Below are 20,066 nucleotides of genomic sequence, written 5' to 3'. Positions count from 1 at the left end.
CTCCAAACCTGCAGCACTTAACACATCTAGCACACGTGTCTTGGAATGACAGACAAATTTTCACTACATAAGAACTAGTTCTCACAACACCGAAGGTACGGCCGGAACACTGTAGAACGTTCACAAAGGCATTCTGGGATTCAGAACAGATGTAGCTGCAGTGTAACTTGCCCTTCACTGGCTGGCTTGGAGCGCTGTTTGGCCTGGATCAGCTAAACTCGCCCTTATCCTATATGTAGATAATGGCGACGAGTTAAGGGATACCTGTGAATAGGAAAGTCGAGGAAGGGACATTCACCTCACTAGACACACGCAGTATGGGTGTAAGTGGCATGCGGGTCTTATAGTGCCATTTTCAAGGTCACCTAGCAGGCCAGACATTCGTCACTCATTTTAAGCCTATGTAGGTACTGATGGTAGCACAATGTCCTAAGTCAGCGTAATCCACTCATGCAAATAGTTACAACAAATCTGCAGCACTTGCGGAACTCACATATTCGAGTACCAGTGGAGCAGCAAAATACACCTCTACACTGCATGTTGATAGAGGCAAATGGCTGAGTTTAAAGGCAGAGAGTTGGGGATACAGGAGAACAGCAGGGGTAACTGAGCACGCACATTCGCCTTTCTTCACATAGTCAATGTGGGCGAAAGTCTCAGGCAGGTGATGCAGTGCCTCGCTCAAGGTCACTGACTGAGGCAGACTTCTCAAGAGTTACCAAACACTGCAATACTCGTACAAATAGTTACTCACTCCAAACTTGCAGAACTTCTAGCGCACGTGTCTTGGAGTGAAAGACGAATTTTCAGTGTGTGGACACCTGGGTTACCAACTCACGTAGGACTGCACACTCGTCGTTATTCCTCAGGTTGGTAAAGCGGTGAGTTGTGAGCATTTTGAGAGGCACGAGTAGCAGTGGACTAGCAAAATTCGCCTCTACACTGTATGTTGATAGAGGTGAAAGGCTGAGGTCAAATGAAAGGCAGAGGGGAAGCAGAGGCCTGTGAGGGCCTTTGCAAAAAAAGGAAAACTATTTCCAGTGTTTCACTAGGTATATCCTTAGTCACAGCTCGCACATAAGAGTTCTCACAACACTGAAGCTGTCTTCCAACAGTAGGAGTTTTAATGATGACTTATCAGTTGGGAGAAATGGGTAGGCCTGTGAATTAGTAGGTCCAGATCCCCAGCACACGTCTACTCCCCTCAACGACTCAGCCGAGACTGGGGAAACAATAAGAAATCACTTATATCGCAAAAATAAACCCAGAGTAGCGCGATTTTCGTGATTCTTTTTAAATTTCATGACATAATTTGCTTGTCCGCGCGTTTACCCGAATATCTGGAAACATGGATATTGGTCTATTGCGTGTCACTGCACCATTATTAATGATTGGATTGAAATAAAACAAAGTGTGTTTGAATATATGAAGGTAAAATTTTTGGAATATCTCAAATACACATTTTTGATTTTGTGGGAGGGTAAAAGGCAGATATTTTGGTGAATGTCAAAAAAGCGCACCAAATGTATTTTTTTTCACCATAATAATAAGGTATATTAGATGAATTTTATTCATTAAATATTCGTTTTAGATGTATTCTAACAGTTAGAATTGTCGGAAGTGTCACTCGTAGTGCCAATTTGTCATGTCATGCTGCCATATGTCAAAATCAGTAAATATTTTTTTTCTCCATTGTTTGTTGGCCAATCATATTGAAACATTGTCATATTCATTTACATATGCACTTCTAAACGTACACCAAAAATAAAAGAAATCAGGAGACAAATAAAGGAGGGGAGGCCTAGCTTCTCCCTGCGAGCCCCATGAGGGCGGGGAATGTGGCTAGGCCTGGGGACACCTGGTCCAAAAGATGAGGGGGTATTTGTACCTCCTTCCATGGGAGACTTAGGTCTCGAGACACTCCCCAGATAGGGAGCCAAGGCCGGGTCACCACTACTTGGAAAAGACCCGGGGCGGGAGAATACCGGCGAATAAAAAAAAAAAAAAAAAAAAAAAAACGAAGCCGAGAAAGAGGCCCCTGAAGGTATGGTACACAAACGCTGATAGAATAACAAATAAGTGGGAGGAGTGGCACGAAAGAGTCAAAGAGGCATCACCAAAGAAACCAAGCTCACAGGTATGATAACAGATGCCATCTTTCCAATGGGATATCAGACCCTGAGGAAAAACAGAAGGAACAGAGGGAGCGGAGGAGTAGCACTGCTGGTCAAAAACTGATGGGATTTTGAGGAGCTGGAGAGCAGAGACAGTGGAGAAGCTAGGGATTACATAGGAACGCTTCAGTCTGGAGGTCCCAAGGTGGTAATTGCAGTGATGTATAACCCACCACAGAACAGCAGGAGGCCAAGGCAAGAGTATGATGAGAGTAATAAAGCGATGGTTGGCACACTGGCTAAGTGACAAGAAGGGCTCATGTGAGCAGGGCAAAGCTACTGATCATGGGTAACTTCAATCACAAGGAAATCGATTGGGAGAACTTTGAGCCACTTGGGGGCCAAGAAACGTGGAGGGCTATGCTGATGGAGGTGGTACTGGAAAGCTTCATGTAACAACATGTAAGGGATACTACCAAAGAGAGAGGAGAGGATGAACCAGCGAGACTGGGCCTAGTATTCACCTTGAGTAGTGCAGATATTGAGGACATCACATATGAAAGATTTCCTGGGGCCAGCAATCATTTGGTTTTAAGATTCGAATACACAGTAGAGCTACAAGTGGAGGAGGGAGAAGGAACAGCCGGATGAATAAAGCCAAACTTCAAGGAGGGTGACTATGCTGGAATGAAGAACTTGCTGAACGAGATTCAGTGGGGCAGAGAACTGGCAGGGAAGTCAGTAAACGAGATGATGGAATACGTGACAACAATTTGCAAGGAAACTGAGGAGAAGTTTGTACCCAAGGGTAACAGGAATAATGAAAAAGCCAGGATAAGCCCGTGGTTCACTCAAAGATGCAGGGAGGCCAAAATCAAGTGTGTTAGGGAATGGAAGAAGTATAGAAGGCAAAGGACCCAGGAGAATAAGGAGAGCAGACGTAGAGCCAGAAATGAATATGCACAGGTACGAAGGGAGGCCCAACGACAATATGAAAATGACATAGCAGCGATAGCCGAATCTGACCCAAAGCTGTTGTACAGCCACACCAGGAGGAGAACAACAGTCAAGGACCAGGTAATCAGGCTAAGGAAGGAAGAAGGAGAGATCACAAGAAACGACCAAGAAGTATGTGAGGAACTCAACATGTCATTCAAAGAAGTGTTCACAGAGGAGACAGGAGGGGCTCCAGAAAGACAGAGAGGTGGGGTACACCACCAAGTGTTGGACACAATACGTACAACCGAGAAAGAAGTGAGGAGGCTGCTGAGAGAGCTAGACACCTCAAAGGCGATGGGGCCGGATAGCATCTCTCCATGGGTCCTCAGAGAGGGTGCAGAGGACTATATTCAACACATCTATCGAAACAGGGAAATTACCTGAGGTGTGGAAGACAGCAAATGTGGTCAAAATTTTTAAAAAAGGAGACAGACAAGTAGCACTAAACTATAGACCAGTGTCACTGACATGTATGGTATGCAAAGTCATGGAAAAGATTATCAGGAGAAGAGTGGTGGAACACCTAGAAAGAAATGAGCATATCAACAACAACCAACACGGTTTCAGGAACGGGAAATCCTGTGTCACAAACCTACTGGAGTTTTATGACAGGGTGACAGCAGTAAGACAAGAAAGCGAGAGGGGCAGGTAGATTGCATTTTCTTGGACTGTAAGAATGCGTTTGACACAGTTCCACACAAGAGATTAGTGCAAAAACTGGAGGATCAGGCAGGGATAACAGGGATAACAATGGATCAGGGAATACCTGTCAGGAAGACAGCAGTGAGTCATGGTACGAGGTGTCAGAGTGGGCGCCTGTGATGAGTGGGGTTCTGCAGGGGTCAGTCCTAGGACCGGTGCTGCTTATGGTATTTGTGAAGGACATGACAGAAGGCATAGACTCAGAAATGTCCCTGTTTGCAGATGATGTGAAGTTGATGAGAAAAATTCAACTGAACGAGGACCAGGCAGAATTTCAGAAGGATCTGGAAAGGCTACAGGCCTGGTCCAGAAACTGGCTCCTGGAGTTCAGCCCCACCAAGTGGAAAGTCATTAAGATTGGGGAAGGGCAAAGAAGACTGCAGAAGGAGTAGTCTAGGGGGCCAGAGACTACAAACCTCACTCAACGAAAAGGATCTTGGGGTGAGTGTAATGCCGGGCACATCTGAAGCGCACATCAACCAAATATCTTCTGCAGCATATGGGCGCCTAGCAAACCTCAGAACATTCCGACATCTCAGTAAGGAATCGTTCATGACCCTCAATGTTTGGCCTATATTGGAGTACGCAGCACCTAACCAAACATGTAAGGAAGCTAGAGAAAGTGCAAAGGTTTGCAACAAGACTAGTCCAGGAGATAAGGGGCATGTTCTACGAGGAGAGATTAAGGGACCTGACAACACTGGAGAACAGGAGAGATAAGGGAGATATGATAACGACAAAGACAGGATGTTCCAGGGACGGGACACAGCCACAAGGGGTCACAGTTGAAAGTGAAGACTCAAATGAGTCACAGGTATGTGACTCATTTGTGACAAGTATTTCTTCAGTCACAGAGTTGTTAGGAAGTGGAATAGTCTGGGAAGTAATGTGGTGGAGGCAGGATCCATACATAGCTTTAAGTAGGGTTATGACAAAGCTAATGCAGCAGAACAAATATAGCGACCAGTGAAGAGGCAGGACCAGTAGCTGTGACTCGACCCCTGCAACCACAACAAGATGAATACAACTAGGTAAGTACACACACACACAGACAGAACTGGCAGGGAAATAAGTCAATGAGATGATGGAATGTGTGACAACAATATGCAAGGCAGCAGAGGAGAGGTTTGTACCCAAGGGCAAAAGAACGAGCCCTTGGTCCACCCAGAGGTGTTGAGAGGCCAAAACTAAATGCGCTAGAGAATGGAAGAAGTATTGGAGGCCAAAGACCCAGGAGAATAGGAGAGTAGAAATGAATATGCACAGGTAAGGAGGGAGGCCCAACGACAATACGAAAATGGCATAGTAGTGAAAGCCAAGTCCGACATAGAGCTGTTGTATAATCACATCAGGAGGAAAACAACAGTCAAGAACCAGGTAATCAGGCTGAGGAAAGAAGGAGGCAAGATCACAAGAAATGACCGCGCAAAGTATGTAAGGAGCTCAACATAAGATTTAAAGAAGTATTCACAGTAGAGACAGAAAGGACTCCTGAAGCATGGAGGGGGGGGGTACACTACCAAGAGCTAAACACAATACACACAACTGAGGAAAAGGTGAGGAGGCTGCTTCTGAGCGGACTAGATACCTCAAAGGCGATGGGGTAGGATAACATCTCTCTGTGGTTCCTGAGAGAGGCAGCAGAGGCACTCTGCATGCCACTAACAACAGTCTTCAACATATCTATCGAAACAGGACAGCTCCCTGAAGTATGAAAGACAGCAAATATGGTCCCAATTTTTAAAAAGATAGACATGCAGCACTAAACTACAGACCAGTATCACTAAGATGAATAGTATGCAAAGTCATGGCGACGATTACCAGGAGAAGAGAGGTAGAGCACCTAGAAAGGAATGAGATTACCAACTGAAACTAGCACAGATTCAGGGACGGGAAATTCTGTGTCACAGACCTACTGGAGTTCTATGACAAGGTGACAGCAGTAAGACAAGAGAAAGAGAGGGGTGGGTTGATTGCATTTTCTTGGGCTGTAAGAAGGCTTCTGACATAGTTCCACACAAGCTCGAGGACCAGGCAGGTATAACAAGGAAGGCACTGCAATGGATCAGAAAGTACATGACAGGGAGGCAATAATGAGTCATGGTTCGTGACTAGGTGTCAGAGTGGGCGTCTGTGACGAGCGGGGTTCCACAGAGGTCAGTCCTAGGGCCGGTGTTGTTTCTGAAATAAGTGAATGACATAACGGAAGGAATAGAATCAGAAGTGTCCCTGTCTGCAGACGATGTCAAGTTAATGAGGAGAATTCAATAGGAGGAGGACCAGGCAGGACTACAAAGGACAGGCTACATGCCTGGTCCAGCAAATGGCTCCTAGAGTTCAACCCCGCCAAGTGCAAACTCATGAAGATCGGGGAAGAGCAAAGAAGACCGCAGACAGAATTCAGTCTAGGGGGGCCAAAGACTACAAACCTCACTCAAGGGAAAGGATCTTGGGGTGAGTATAACACCAAACATATCTGAGGTGCACGTCAATCATTTAACTGCTGCAGCAAACTGGCGACTAGCAAACCTAATAATAGCATTCCGACATCTCAGGAAGGAGTCGTTCAGGACTCTGTACACCGTGTACATCAGGCCCATATCGGAGTATGCAGAAAGAGCTTAGAACGCACACCTGGCCAAACACGTCAAGAAATTAGAGAAAGTGCAAGGTTTGCAGTGAGACTAGTCCCGGAGCTGAGGGGCATGTCCTACGAAGAGAGGTTAAAGGAAATCGACCTGACGACACTGGAGGACAGGAGAGACAGGGGGGATATGATAACGACATATAAAACACTGAGAGGGATCGACAAGGTGGACAGAGACAGGATGTTCCAGAGATAGGACACAGCAACATGGGGTCACAGTAGGAAGTTGAAGACTCAGATGATTCACAGGGATGTTAGGAAGTCATAGAGTTGCCAAGAAGTGGAACTGTCTGGGAAGTGATGTGGTAGAGGCAGGATCCATACATAGCTTTAAGAAGAGGTATGATAAAGTTCATGGAGCAGGAAGAGTGACCTAGTAGCGGCCAGTGAAGAGGCGGGGCCAGGAGCTGTGAATTGACCCCTGTAACCACACATAGGTGAGTACAACTAGGCGAGTACTGATTCAGGAAGGCAAAAGCTAAAAGTGAGAGGAAATGGAAGACATAGGAAACAAAGAACACCAGAGAATAGGGAAGCAAACAAAAGAGCCAGAAATGAATATGTGTAAGTAAGAAGAGAGGCTGAACGGCAACTTGAGAATGCCATAGCATCTGAGCCACAGTTCATGTGCAGACAAATGTGAAGGACAAAGTAATAAGGAAAGAAGAGAGCTCACTGGGAATGGCCAGAAAATATGAGGAACTGACCAAAAATCGTGAGGTATTCTCAGTGGAATCAGGAACCCTGCCAGAAAGTCAAAGAAAGAGAAAGTGCACTAACAAGTATTGAACACAACACAGACAACAGGAGGAGAGGTGAAGAAAATACTGATTGAACAAGATACCGCAAAGGCGATGGGTTCAGACAAAATCTATCTTGTGTTCTGCAAGAGAGAGCAAAAGAACTGTGTAAACAACTAGCATCGATCTTAAACAAATTGATTGAAACAGGACAACTACCAGAGGTCTGAAAAATAAATAATATAGTTCAAATGTTCCAAAAAAGGAACACACAGTTGACAATGAACTACAGGCCTGTGTCACAAACTAGCATGGTATGTTAGGTTATGGTGAAGGTTGAGGGAAGTCATCAACAACAATGAGCACGGTTTTCAAGATGGTGAATCCCGTCTCACAAATCTGCCAGAGTTATGTGATTAGGTAACGTAAGTTAAGCAGAAGAGAAAGGAATGAGTGGACTGTATATTTTTGAATTTCTAGAAAGCATTCAATACAGTACCCTCAAATAAACTGGCACTAAGGCTAGAGGAGCAGCAGGACTCACATGAAAAGCACTACAGTGGATCAACGGTTACTTAACGAGAAGAAAACAAGGAGTTAATGTCAGGGAGGAAGTGTCGGAATGGGCAAGTGGGGGTTCTATAAGGTTCAGTACTTGTTCTAGTATCATTTCATGTATATATGAACGATATGGCAGAGGACGTTGAATCAGAGGTGTGTCTGTTTGCAGACGATTTGAAACTAATTAGCAGAATATCAACAGGAGTTGACCAAGAAAGACTACAAATGGATCTGGACAAGTTGCATGATTAGTCTGACAATTGGCTTTTAGAATTTAACCCCAGCAAATGCAAAGTTATGAAAATCGGAGGGGAACAGACGTTAGGAAACAACATACAGACTCGAGGAACAAAGGCTGCAAATCTTCCAAGTAGAGAAGGACCTCGGGGTGAGCATAGTTCTAAGCATTTCACCTGAGGCACACAGTCAGCGAACAACTGCTGCAGAAAAAGCGAAACTGGCAAAATTTACGGCTAGCTGTCAGAAACATCAGCAAGAAAGCATTCACAATCTTAAACACGGCATATGTCAGGCCCATCTTGGAGTACACAGCAACAGTGAACCCGCATCCGGTAAAGCATATGAAGAAGCTGAGAAAAATACACAGGTTTGTAGCAAAACAAGTCTCAGAGCTGAGTGGTTTGAACTATAAGGTGAAGCTAGAGGATTTAAACATGACGATACTAGAGGACAGACGGACCAAAGTAGCATGAGTAAAACGTAGAAAATGCTGAGAGTAACTAACAGGGCGAACAGGAAGAATGTTTGAGAGGCGGATGACAGGTGCACGAGGTTACAGATGAGCCATAGGCATGTTAGGAAATACTTCTTTAGCTTAGAGTGATCAGGAATTGGAACGACCTAGTCAGCAAAGTGATGGATGCAGAATCCATACATGGCATTAAGAATGGGTATTATAAAGTTCACGTCGCCGGGTGAGAGCGAAACCAGCAGCAGCCAGCAGAGAGGCGGGTCCAGGAACTGAGAATCGACCCCTAAAATCACATTTAGGTAAATACAGTTAAGTAAGTACACAACCTGATAAGATAACTTGACTTCTGCTCAGAGATACACCAGTTGAGAGACAACAAGAGCACAGTTAGTGCTCCTAACTCACTCTTTCCATTCTAGTGTGAGTATTATGTGTCATTTTGTGTAACAAGTGAAGGTGATACTAATGTGAGTAGCAGGTGTTATTGTGTTAGGGAGGTGTTATTGTGTTAGGTAGGTGTTATTGTGTTAGGGAGGTATTATTGTTAGGTAGGTGTTATTGTGTTAGGTAGGTGTTATTGTGTTAGGGAGGTGTTATTGTGTTAGGTGTTATTGTGTTAGGTAGGTGTTATTGTGTTAGGGAGGTGTTATTGTGTTAGAGAGGTGTTATTGTGTTAGGTAGGTGTTATTGTGTTAGGGAGGTATTATTGTTAGGTAGGTGTTATCGTGTTAGGTAGGTGTTATTGTGTTAGAGAGGTGTTATTCTGTTAGGTAGGTGTTATTGTGTTAGGGAGGTATTATTGTGTTAGGTAGGTGTTATTGTGCTAGGTAGGTGTTATTGTGTTAGTGAGGTGTTATTGTTTTAGGTAGGCGTTATTGTGTTAGGGAGGTGTTATTGTGTTAGGTAGGTGCTATTGTGTTAAGTAGGTGTTATTGTGTTAGGAAGGTGTTATTGTATTAGGGAGGTGTTATTGTGTAAGGTAGGTGTTATTGTGTTAAGGAGGTGTTATTGTGTAAGGCATGTATTATTGTGTAAGGTAGGTGTTATTGTGTAAAGTAGGTGTTACTGTGTAAGGTAGGTGTTATTGTGTAAGGTAGGTGTTGTTGTGTTAGGGAGGCGTTATTGTGTTAGGGAGGTGTTATTGTGTTAGGGAGGTGTTATTGTGTTAGGGAGGTGTTATTGTGTAAGGTAGGTGTTGTTGTGTTAGGGAGGCGTTATTGTGTTAGGGAGGTGTTATTGTGTTAGGGAGGTGTTACTGTGTTAGATAGGTGTTATTGTGTTAGGTAGATGTTATTGTGTTAGGGGGTGTTATTGTGTTAGGTAGGTGTTGTGTTAGGTAGGTGTTATTGTGTTAGGGAGGTGTTATTGTGTTAGGTAGGTGTTATTGTGTTAGGTAGGTGTTATTGTGTTAGGGGGTGTTATTGTGTTAGGTAGGTGTTATTGTGTTAGGTAGGTGTTATTGTGTTAGGGAGGTGTTATTGTGTTAGGTAGGTGTTATTGTGTTAGGTGTTGTTGTGTTAGGTAGGTGTTATTGTGTTAGGGAGGTGTTATTGTGTAAGGTAGGTGTTATTGTCTTAGGTAGGTGTTATTGTATAAGGTAGGTGTTATTGTGTTAGGTAGGTATTATTGTGTTAGGGAGGTGTTATTGTGTAAGGTAGCTGTTATTGTGTTAGGTAGGTGTTATTGTGTTAGGGAGGTGTTATTGTGTTAGGGAGGTCTTATTGTGTATGGTAGGTGTTATTGTGTTAGGGAGGTGTTATTATTGTGTTAGGGAGGTGTTATTGTGTAAGGTAGGTGTTACTGTTAGGAAGGTGTTATTGTGTTAGGGAGGTATTATTGTGTTAGGTAGGTGTTATTCTGTTATGTAGGTGTTATTATACACAAATAACCCGCACATAAAAGAGAGAAGCTTACGACGACGTTTCGGTCCGACTATGGAGGTGTTATTGTGTTAGGTAGGGGTTATTGTGTTAGGGAGGTGTTATTGTGTTAGGTAGGTGTTATTGTGTTAGGGAGGTGTTACTGTCAGGGAGGTGTTATTGTGTTAGGTGTTATTGTGTTAGGTAGGTGTTATTGTGTTAGGTAGGTGTTATTGTGTTAGGTAGGTGTTATTGTGGTTGGTAGGTGTTATTGTGTTAGGGAGGTGTTATTGTGTAAGGTAGATGTTATTGTGTTAGGTGGGTGTTATTGTGTTAGGTAGGTGTTATTGTGTAAGGTAGGTGTTATTGTGTAAGGTAGGTGTTATTGTGTAAGGTAGGTGTTATTGTGTAAGGTAGGTGTTATTGTGTTAGGTAGGTGTTATTGTGTTAGGTAGGTGTTATTGTGTTAGGGAGGTGTTATTGTGTTAGGGAGGTGTTATTGTGTAAGGTAGGTGTTGTTGTGTTAGGCAGGCGTTATTGTGTTAGGGAGGTGTTATTGTGTAAGGTAGGTGTTATTGTGTTAGGTAGGTGTTATTGTGTTAGGGAGGTGTTACTGTGTTAGATAGGTGTTATTGTGTTAGGTAGATGTTATTGTGTTAGGGGGTGTTATTGTGTTAGGTAGGTCTTGTTGTGTTAGGTAGGTGTTATTGTGTTAGGGAGGTGTTATTGTGTTAGGTAGGTGTTATTGTGTTAGGTAGGTGTTATTGTGTTAGGGGGTGTCATTGTGTTAGGTAGGTGTTATTGTGTTAGGTAGGTGTTATTGTGTTAGGGAGGTGTTATTGTGTTAGGTAGGTGTTATTGTGTTAGGTAGGTGTTGTTGTGTTAGGTAGGTGTTATTGTGTTAGGGAGGTGTTATTGTGTAAGGTAGGTGTTATTGTCTTAGGTAGGTGTTATTGTATAAGGTAGGTGTTATTGTGTTAGGTAGGTGTTATTGTGTTAGGGAAGTGTTATTGTGTAAGGTAGGTGTTATTGTGTTAGGTAGGTGTTGTTGTGTTAGGGAGGTGTTATTGTGTTAGGTAGGTGTTATTGTGTTAGGGAGGTGTTATTGTGTTAGGGAGGTCTTATTGTGTATGGTAGGTGTTATTGTGTTAGGGAGGTGTTATTATTGTGTTAGGGAGGTGTTATTGTGTAAGGTAGGTGTTATTGTTAGGAAGGTGTTATTGTGTTAGGGAGGTATTATTGTGTTAGGTAGGTGTTATTCTGTTATGTAGGTGTTATTATACACAAATAACCCGCACATAAAAGAGAGAAGCTTACGACGACTTTTCGGTCCGACTATGGAGGTGTTATTGTGTTAGGTAGGTGTTATTGTGTTAGGTAGGTGTTATTGTGGTAGGTAGGTGTTATTGTGTTAGGGAGGTGTTATTGTGTAAGGTAGGTGTTATTGTGTTAGGTGGGTGTTATTGTGTTAGGTAGGTGTTATTGTGTAAGGTAGGTGTTATTGTGTAAGGTAGGTGTTATTGTGTAAGGTAGGTGTTATTGTGTTAGGTAGGTGTTATTGTGTTAGGTAGGTGTTATTGTGTTAGGTAGGTGTTATTATGTAAGGTAGGTGTTATTGTGTAAGGTAGGTGTTATTGTGTTAGGGAGGTGTTATTGTGTTAGGGAGGTGTTATTGTGTAAGGTAGGTGTTGTTGTGTTAGGGAGGCGTTATTGTGTTAGGGAGGTGTTATTGTGTAAGGTAGGTGTTATTGTGTTAGGTAGGTGTTATTGTGTTAGGGAGGTGTTACTGTGTTAGATAGGTGTTATTGTGTTAGGTAGATGTTATTGTGTTAGGGGGTGTTATTGTGTTAGGTAGGTGTTGTTGTGTTAGGTAGGTGTTATTGTGTTAGGGAGGTGTTATTGTGTTAGGTAGGTGTTATTGTGTTAGGTAGGTGTTATTGTGTTAGGGGGTGTTATTGTGTTAGGTAGGTGTTATTGTGTTAGGTAGGTGTTATTGTGTTAGGGAGGTGTTATTGTGTTAGGTAGGTGTTATTGTGTTAGGTAGGTGTTGTTGTGTTAGGTAGGTGTTATTGTGTTAGGGAGGTGTTATTGTGTAAGGTAGGTGTTATTGTCTTAGGTAGGTGTTATTGTATAAGGTAGGTGTTATTGTGTTAGGTAGGTGTTATTGTGTTAGGGAGGTGTTATTGTGTAAGGTAGGTGTTATTGTGTTAGGTAGGTGTTGTTGTGTTAGGGAGGTGTTATTGTGTTAGGTAGGTGTTATTGTGTTAGGGAGGTGTTATTGTGTTAGGGAGGTCTTATTGTGTATGGTAGGTGTTATTGTGTTAGGGAGGTGTTATTATTGTGTTAGGGAGGTGTTATTGTGTAAGGTAGGTGTTATTGTTAGGAAGGTGTTATTGTGTTAGGGAGGTATTATTGTGTTAGGTAGGTGTTATTCTGTTATGTAGGTGTTATTATACACAAATAACCCGCACATAAAAGAGAGAAGCTTACGACGACGTTTCGGTCCGACTATGGAGGTGTTATTGTGTTAGGTAGGGGTTATTGTGTTAGTGAGGTGTTATTGTGTTAGGTAGGTGTTATTGTGTTAGGGAGGTGTTACTGTCAGGGAGGTGTTATTGTGTTAGGTGTTATTGTGTTATGTAGGTGTTATTGTGTTAGGTAGGTGTTATTGTGTTAGGTAGGTGTTATTGTGTTAGGTAGGTGTTATTGTGGTAGGTAGGTGTTATTGTGTTAGGGAGGTGTTATTGTGTAAGGTAGGTGTTATTGTGTTAGGTGGGTGTTATTGTGTTAGGTAGGTGTTATTGTGTAAGGTAGGTGTTATTGTGTAAGGTAGGTGTTATTGTGTAAGGTAGGTGTTATTGTGTTAGGTAGGTGTTATTGTGTTAGGTAGGTGTTATTGTGTTGGGTAGGTGTTATTGTGTAAGGTAGGTGTTACTGTGTTAGGTAGGTGTTATTGTGTTAGGTAGGTGTTATTGTGTTAGGTAGGTGTTATTGTGTTAGGTAGGTGTTATTGTATTAGGTAGGTGTTATTGTGTTAGGTAGGTGTTATTGTGTTATGGAGGTGTTATTGTGTAAGGTAGGTGTTATTGTGTTATGGAGGTGTTATTGTGTAAGGTAGGTGTTATTGTGTTATGGAGGTGTTATTGTGTTATGGAGGTGTTATTGTATTATGGAGGTGTTATTGTGTTAGGTAGGTGTTATTGTGTAAGGTAGGTGTTATTGTGTTATGGAGGTGTTATTGTGTAAGGTAGGTGTTATTGTATTAGGTAGGTGTTATTGTGTTAGGTAGGTGTTATTGTATTAGGTAGGTGTTATTGTGTTAGGTAGGCGTTATTGTGTTAGGTAGGTGTTATTGTATTAGGTAGGTGTTATTGTGTTAGGTAGGTGTTATTGTGTTAGGTAGGTGTTATTGTGTTAGGTAGGTGTTATTGTGTTAGGTAGGTGTTATTGTGTTAGGTAGGTGTTATTGTGTTAGGTAGGTGTTATTGTGTTAGGTAGGTGTTATTGTGTAAGGTAGGTGTTATTGTGTTATGGAGGTGTTATTGTGTAAGGTAGGTGTTATTGTATTAGGTAGGTGTTATTGTGTTAGGTAGGTGTTATTGTGTTAGGTAGGTGTTATTGTGTTAGGTAGGTGTTATTGTGGTAGGTAGGTGTTATTGTGTTAGGGAGGTGTTATTGTGTAAGGTAGGTGTTATTGTGTTAGGTGGGTGTTATTGTGTTAGGTAGGTGTTATTGTGTAAGGTAGGTGTTATTGTGTAAGGTAGGTGTTATTGTGTAAGGTAGGTGTTATTGTGTTAGGTAGGTGTTATTGTGTTAGGTAGGTGTTATTGTGTTAGGTAGGTGTTATTGTGTAAGGTAGGTGTTACTGTGTTAGGTAGGTGTTATTGTGTTAGGTAGGTGTTATTGTGTTAGGTAGGTGTTATTGTGTTAGGTAGGTGTTATTGTATTAGGTAGGTGTTATTGTGTTAGGTAGGTGTTATTGTGTTATGGAGGTGTTATTGTGTAAGGTAGGTGTTATTGTGTTATGGAGGTGTTATTGTGTAAGGTAGGTGTTATTGTGTTATGGAGGTGTTATTGTGTTATGGAGGTGTTATTGTATTATGGAGGTGTTATTGTGTTAGGTAGGTGTTATTGTGTAAGGTAGGTGTTATTGTGTTATGGAGGTGTTATTGTGTAAGGTAGGTGTTATTGTATTAGGTAGGTGTTATTGTGTTAGGTAGGTGTTATTGTATTAGGTAGGTGTTATTGTGTTAGGTAGGTGTTATTGTGTTAGGTAGGTGTTATTGTATTAGGTAGGTGTTATTGTGTTAGGTAGGTGTGATTGTGTTAGGTAGGTGTTATTGTGTTAGGTAGGTGTTATTGTGTTAGGTAGGTGTTATTGTGTTAGGTAGGTGTTATTGTGTTAGGTAGGTGTTATTGTGTTAGGTAGGTGTTATTGTGTAAGGTAGGTGTTATTGTGTTAGGGAGGTTTTATTGTATTAGATAGGTGTTATTGTGTTAGGTAGGTGTTATTGTGTTAGGTAGGTGTTATTGTGTTAGGTAAGTGTTATTGTGTAAGGTAGGTGTTATTGTGTTAGGGAGGTGTTATTGTATTAGGTAGGTGTTATTGTGTTAGGTAGGTGTTATTGTGTTAGGTAGGTGTTATTGTGTAAGGTAGGTGTTATTGTGTTATGGAGGTGTTATTGTGTTAGGGAGGTGTTATTGTTAAGGTGGAACTATACAGTGTGGACAGACACACAGTTGTTGTATAATGTGTTCCTTTACTAACATGTCGCCCAGACACTGGGCTTTATCAGTTCCCCCAGAAACACTGTACATGTGCAATAAAATCACAGTAAATAGGTGAAATCACGATATGCGAGATAACCACTATAAGAAAATAGTGAAATTCCAAGCGCTTTTGTGATTTCTCACATTGTCAAGGACCTGAAAAAAAGAGAACAGCAGATGACTTATAAGGCTGAAATATAACCCCTACATACGACATGACACCCGTCTCAATATACTGTGGGCGGGATGGTCGAGGTCTTGTCAAACATAACTGAAATTCTTAGCAAATTTTATTAATTGCAAATTAATCTAATATTTATAACTATAAACCAATTTTTCATATTAATATCAAAACTATTTTTATGAAGCTTGATTTACTAATATTTCTCTACACTATAGACCTGCTTGATACACTTTCTAGGCCTTTTAATACAGTTTCTAGGCCTTTTGATACAGTTTCTAGGCCTTTTGATACAGTTTCTAGGCCTTTTGATACAGTTTCTAGGCCTTTTGATACAGTTTCTAGGCCTTTTGATACAGTTTCTAGGCCTTTTAATACAGTTTCTAGGCCTTTTGATACAGTTTCTAGGCATTTTAATACAGTTTCTAGGCCTTTTGATACAGTTTCTAGGCCTTTTGATACAGTTTCTAGGCCTTTTGATACAGTTTCTAGGCCTTTTGATACAGTTTCTAGGCCTTTTGATACAGTTTCTAGGCCTTTTGATACAGTTTCTAGGCCTTTTGATACAGTTTCTAGGCCTTTTGATACAGTTTCTAGGCCTTTTGATACAGTTTCTAGGCCTTTTAATACAGTTTCTAGGCCTTTTGATACAGTTTCTAGGCCTTTTGATACAGTTTCTAGGCCTTTTGATACAGTTTCTAGGCCTTTTGATACAGTTTCTAGGCCTTTTAATACAGTTTCTAGGCCTTTTAATACAGTTTCTAGGCCTTTTGATACAATTTCTAGGCTTTTTGATACAGTTTCTAGGCCTTTTGATACAGTTTCTAGGCCTTTTGATACAGTTTCTAGGCCTTTTGATACAGTTTCTAGGCCTTTTGATACAGTTTCTAGGCCTTTTAATACAGTTTCTAGGCCTTTTAATACAGTTTCTAGGCCTTTTGATACAGTTTCTAGGCCTTTTGATACAGTTTCTAGGCCTTTTGATACAGTTTCTAGGCTTTTTGATACAGTTTCTAGGCCTTTTGATACAGTTTCTAGGCCTTTTGATACAATTTCTAGGCTTTTTGATACAGTTTCTAGGCCTTTTGATACAGTTTCTAGGCCTTTTGATACAGTTTCTAGGCCTTTTGATACAGTTTCTAGGCCTTTTGATACAGTTTCTAGGCCTTTTAATACAGTTTCTAGGCCTTTTGATACTGTTTCTAGGCCTTTTGATACAGTTTCTAGGCCTTTTGATACAGTTTCTAGGCCTTTTGATACAGTTTCTAGGCTTTTTGATACAGTTTCTAGGCCTTTTGATACAGTTTCTAGGCCTTTTGATACAGTTTCTAGGCTTTTTGATACAGTTTCTAGGCCTTTTGATACAGTTTCTAGGCCTTTTGATACAGTTTCTAGGCTTTTTGATACAGTTTCTAGGCCTTTTGATAGTTTCTAGGCCTTTTGATACAGTTTCTAGGCCTTTTGATACAGTTTCTAGGCCTTTTGATACAGTTTCTAGGCCTTTTGATACAGTTTCTAGGCCTTTTAATACAGTTTCAAGGCCTTTTGATACAGTTTCAAGGCCTTTTGATACAGTTTCTAGGCCTTTTGATACAGTTTCTAGGCCTTTTGATACAGTTTCTAGGCTTTTTGATACAGTTTCTAGGCCTTTTGATACAGTTTCTAGGCCTTTTGATACAGTTTCTAGGCTTTTTGATACAGTTTCTAGGCCTTTTGATACAGTTTCTAGGCCTTTTGATACAGTTTCTAGGCTTTTTGATACAGTTTCTAGGCCTTTTAATACAGTTTCTAGGCCTTTTGATACAGTTTCTAGGCTTTTTGATACAGTTTCTAGGCCTTTTGATACAGTTTCTAGGCCTTTTGATACAGTTTCTAGGCTTTTTGATACAGTTTCTAGGCCTTTTGATACAGTTTCTAGGCCTTTTGATACAGTTTCTAGGCTTTTTGATACAGTTTCTAGGCCTTTTGATACAGTTTCTAGGCCTTTTGATACAGTTTCTAGGCTTTTTGATACAGTTTCTAGGCCTTTTGATACAGTTTCTAGGCCTTTTGATACAGTTTCTAGGCTTTTTGATACAGTTTCTAGGCCTTTTGATACAGTTTCTAGGCCTTTTGATACAGTTGCTAGGCTTTTTGATATAGTTTCTAGGCCTTTTGATACAGTTTCTAGGCCTTTTGATACAGTTTCTAGGCCTTTTGATACAGTTTCTAGGCCTTTTGATACAGTTTCTAGGCCTTTTGATACAGTTTCTAGGCCTTTTGATACAGTTTCTAGGCCTTTTGATACAGTTTCTAGGCTTTTTGATACAGTTTCTAGGCCTTTTGATACAGTTTCTAGGCCTTTTGATACAGTTTCTAGGCTTTTTGATACAGTTTCTAGGCCTTTTAATACAGTTTCTAGGCCTTTTGATACAGTTTCTAGGCTTTTTGATACAGTTTCTAGGCCTTTTAATACAGTTTCTAGGCCTTTGATACAGTTTCTAGGCCTTTTGATACAGTTTCTAGGCCTTTTGATACAGTTTCTAGGCCTTTTGATACAGTTTCTAGGCCTTTTGATACAGTTTCTAGGCCTTTTGATACAGTTTCTAGGCCTTTTAATACAGTTTCTAGGCCTTTTGATACAGTTTCTAGGCCTTTTGATACAGTTTCTAGGCCTTTTGATACAGTTTCTAGGCCTTTTGATACAGTTTCTAGGCCTTTTGATACAGTTTCTAGGCCTTTTGATACAGTTTCTAGGCTTTTTGATACAGTTTCTAGGCATTTTGATACAGTTTCTAGGCTTTTTGATACAGTTTCTAGGCCTTTTGATACAGTTTCTAGGCCTTTTGATACAGTTTCTATGCATTTTGATACAGTTTCTAGGCCTTTTGATACAGTTTGTAGGCCATTTGATACAGTTTCTAGGCCTTTTGATACAGTTTCTAGGCATTTTGATATAGTTTCTAGGCCTTTTGATACAGTTTCTAGGCCTTTTGATACAGTTTCTAGGCCTTTTGATACAGTTTCTAGGCCTTTTGATACAGTTTCTAGGCCTTTTGATACAGTTTCTAGGCCTTTTGATACAGTTTCTAGGCATTTTGATACAGTTTCTAGGCATTTTGATACAGTGTCTAGGCCTTTTGATACAGTTTCTAGGCCTTTTGATGCAGTTTCAAGGCCTTTTGATACAGTTTCTAGGCCTTTTGATACAGTTTCTAGGCCTTTTGATACAGTTTCTAGGCCTTTTGATACAGTTTCTAGGCATTTTGATACAGTTTCTAGGCATTTTGATACAGTTTCTAGGCCTTTTGATACAGTTTCTAGGCCTTTTGATGCAGTTTCAAGGCCTTTTGATACAGTTTTTAGGCCTTATGATACAGTTTCTAGGCCTTTTGATACAGTTTCTAGACCTTTTGATACAGTTTCTAGGCATTTTGATACAGTTTCTAGGCATTTTGATACAGTTTCTAGGCATTTTGATGCAGTTTCTAGGCCTTTTGATACAGTTTCTAGGCCTTTTGATACAGTTTCTAGGCCTTTTGATACAGTTTCTAGGCATTTTGATACAGTTTCTAGGCATTTTGATACAGTTTCTAGGCCTTTTGATACAGTTTCTAGGCCTTTTGATGCAGTTTCAAGGCCTTTTGATACAGTTTCTAGGCCTTTTGATACAGTTTCTAGGTCTTTTGATACAGTTTCTAGGCCTTTTGATACAGTTTCTAGGCATTTTGATACAGTTTCTAGGCTTTTTGATACATTTTCTAGGCCTTTTGATACAGTTTCTAGGCCTTTTGATACAGTTTCTAGGCCTTTTTATACAGTTTCTAGGCCTTTTGATACAGTTTCTAGGCCTTTCGATACAGTTTCTAGGCTTTTTAATACAGTTTCTAGGCCTTTTGATACAGTTTCTAGGCCTTTTGATACAGTTTCTAGGCCTTTCGATACAGTTTCTAGGCCTTTCGATACAGTTTCTAGGCCTTTTGATACAGTTTCTAGGTCTTTTGATACAGTTTCTAGGCCTTTTGATACAGTTTCTAGGCATTTTGATACAGTTTCTAGGCCTTTTGATACAGTTTCTAGGCCTTTCGATACAGTTTCTAGGCTTTTTAATACAGTTTCTAGGCCTTTTGATACAGTTTCTAGGCCTTTTGATACAGTTTCTAGGCCTTTCGATACAGTTTCTAGGCCTTTCGATACAGTTTCTAGGCCTTTCGATACAGTTTCTAGGCCTTTTGATACAGTTTTCTTCGCTTTTAAAATCTCACATAAATAAACAGAACATCTGAATCATGTCCAGTTTTAATGCTATATTTATGTTGTTGGAATCTTAGATAAACGTTTTTCGTAGTTTAATCGTAATAAACTTCATTATATATTTTACAGGGAATCTTACAGACACAGCCTTCAGCATTTTATAGGAATTTATAATCAAAAGTTGTTTTTTTTCTGTATCAAAATTTTTAAATACAACTTTGATTTTACAATTCTTAGGTAGAGAAGGTATATCAAGAAGGTTTTCATGGTAAGGGAGAACCAACATATTCTTTGTTGAATATGATTGTTGGTCCTTTTATGAATTGTAAAATGTATTTCAAGCAGATTGTATTAAAGTTGGTACAATTACTGACATTATGGTAAGTAAAAGGACACAAATGCAACTAATGTGACATTTTATTGTGGCAACGTTTCGCTCTCCAGGAGCTTTGTTAAGCCGTTACAGCTTGACAAAGCTCCTGGAGAGCGAAACGTTGCCACAATAAAATGTCACATTAATTGCACTTGTGTACTTTTACTTAACTTAT

The 20,066-nt window shown here is 40.6% G+C and overlaps 1 protein-coding gene across 22 annotated transcripts in view; it reads left to right on the top strand.

Moving 5' to 3' along the window:
* Positions 1 to 8,813: 8,813 nt before the first annotated feature.
* Positions 8,814 to 20,066, top strand: part of LOC128698812 (carbohydrate sulfotransferase 11) — a 211,943-nt gene continuing 200,690 nt past the window's right edge. For all 22 annotated transcript variants that reach the window (XM_070097816.1, XM_070097815.1, XM_070097813.1 and 19 more), the window contains exon 1: positions 8,814 to 8,895. The gene's annotated coding sequence lies outside the window, so the exon portion shown is untranslated. The remainder of the gene's footprint in view (positions 8,896 to 20,066) is intronic.

Source organism: Cherax quadricarinatus, chromosome 59 (assembly GCF_038502225.1).
Source record: "Cherax quadricarinatus isolate ZL_2023a chromosome 59, ASM3850222v1, whole genome shotgun sequence".
Taxonomy (NCBI): Eukaryota; Metazoa; Arthropoda; class Malacostraca; order Decapoda; family Parastacidae; genus Cherax; species Cherax quadricarinatus.
Note: the sequence above shows the minus strand (reverse complement) of the source record. Positions and strands in the feature narration are given on the sequence as shown.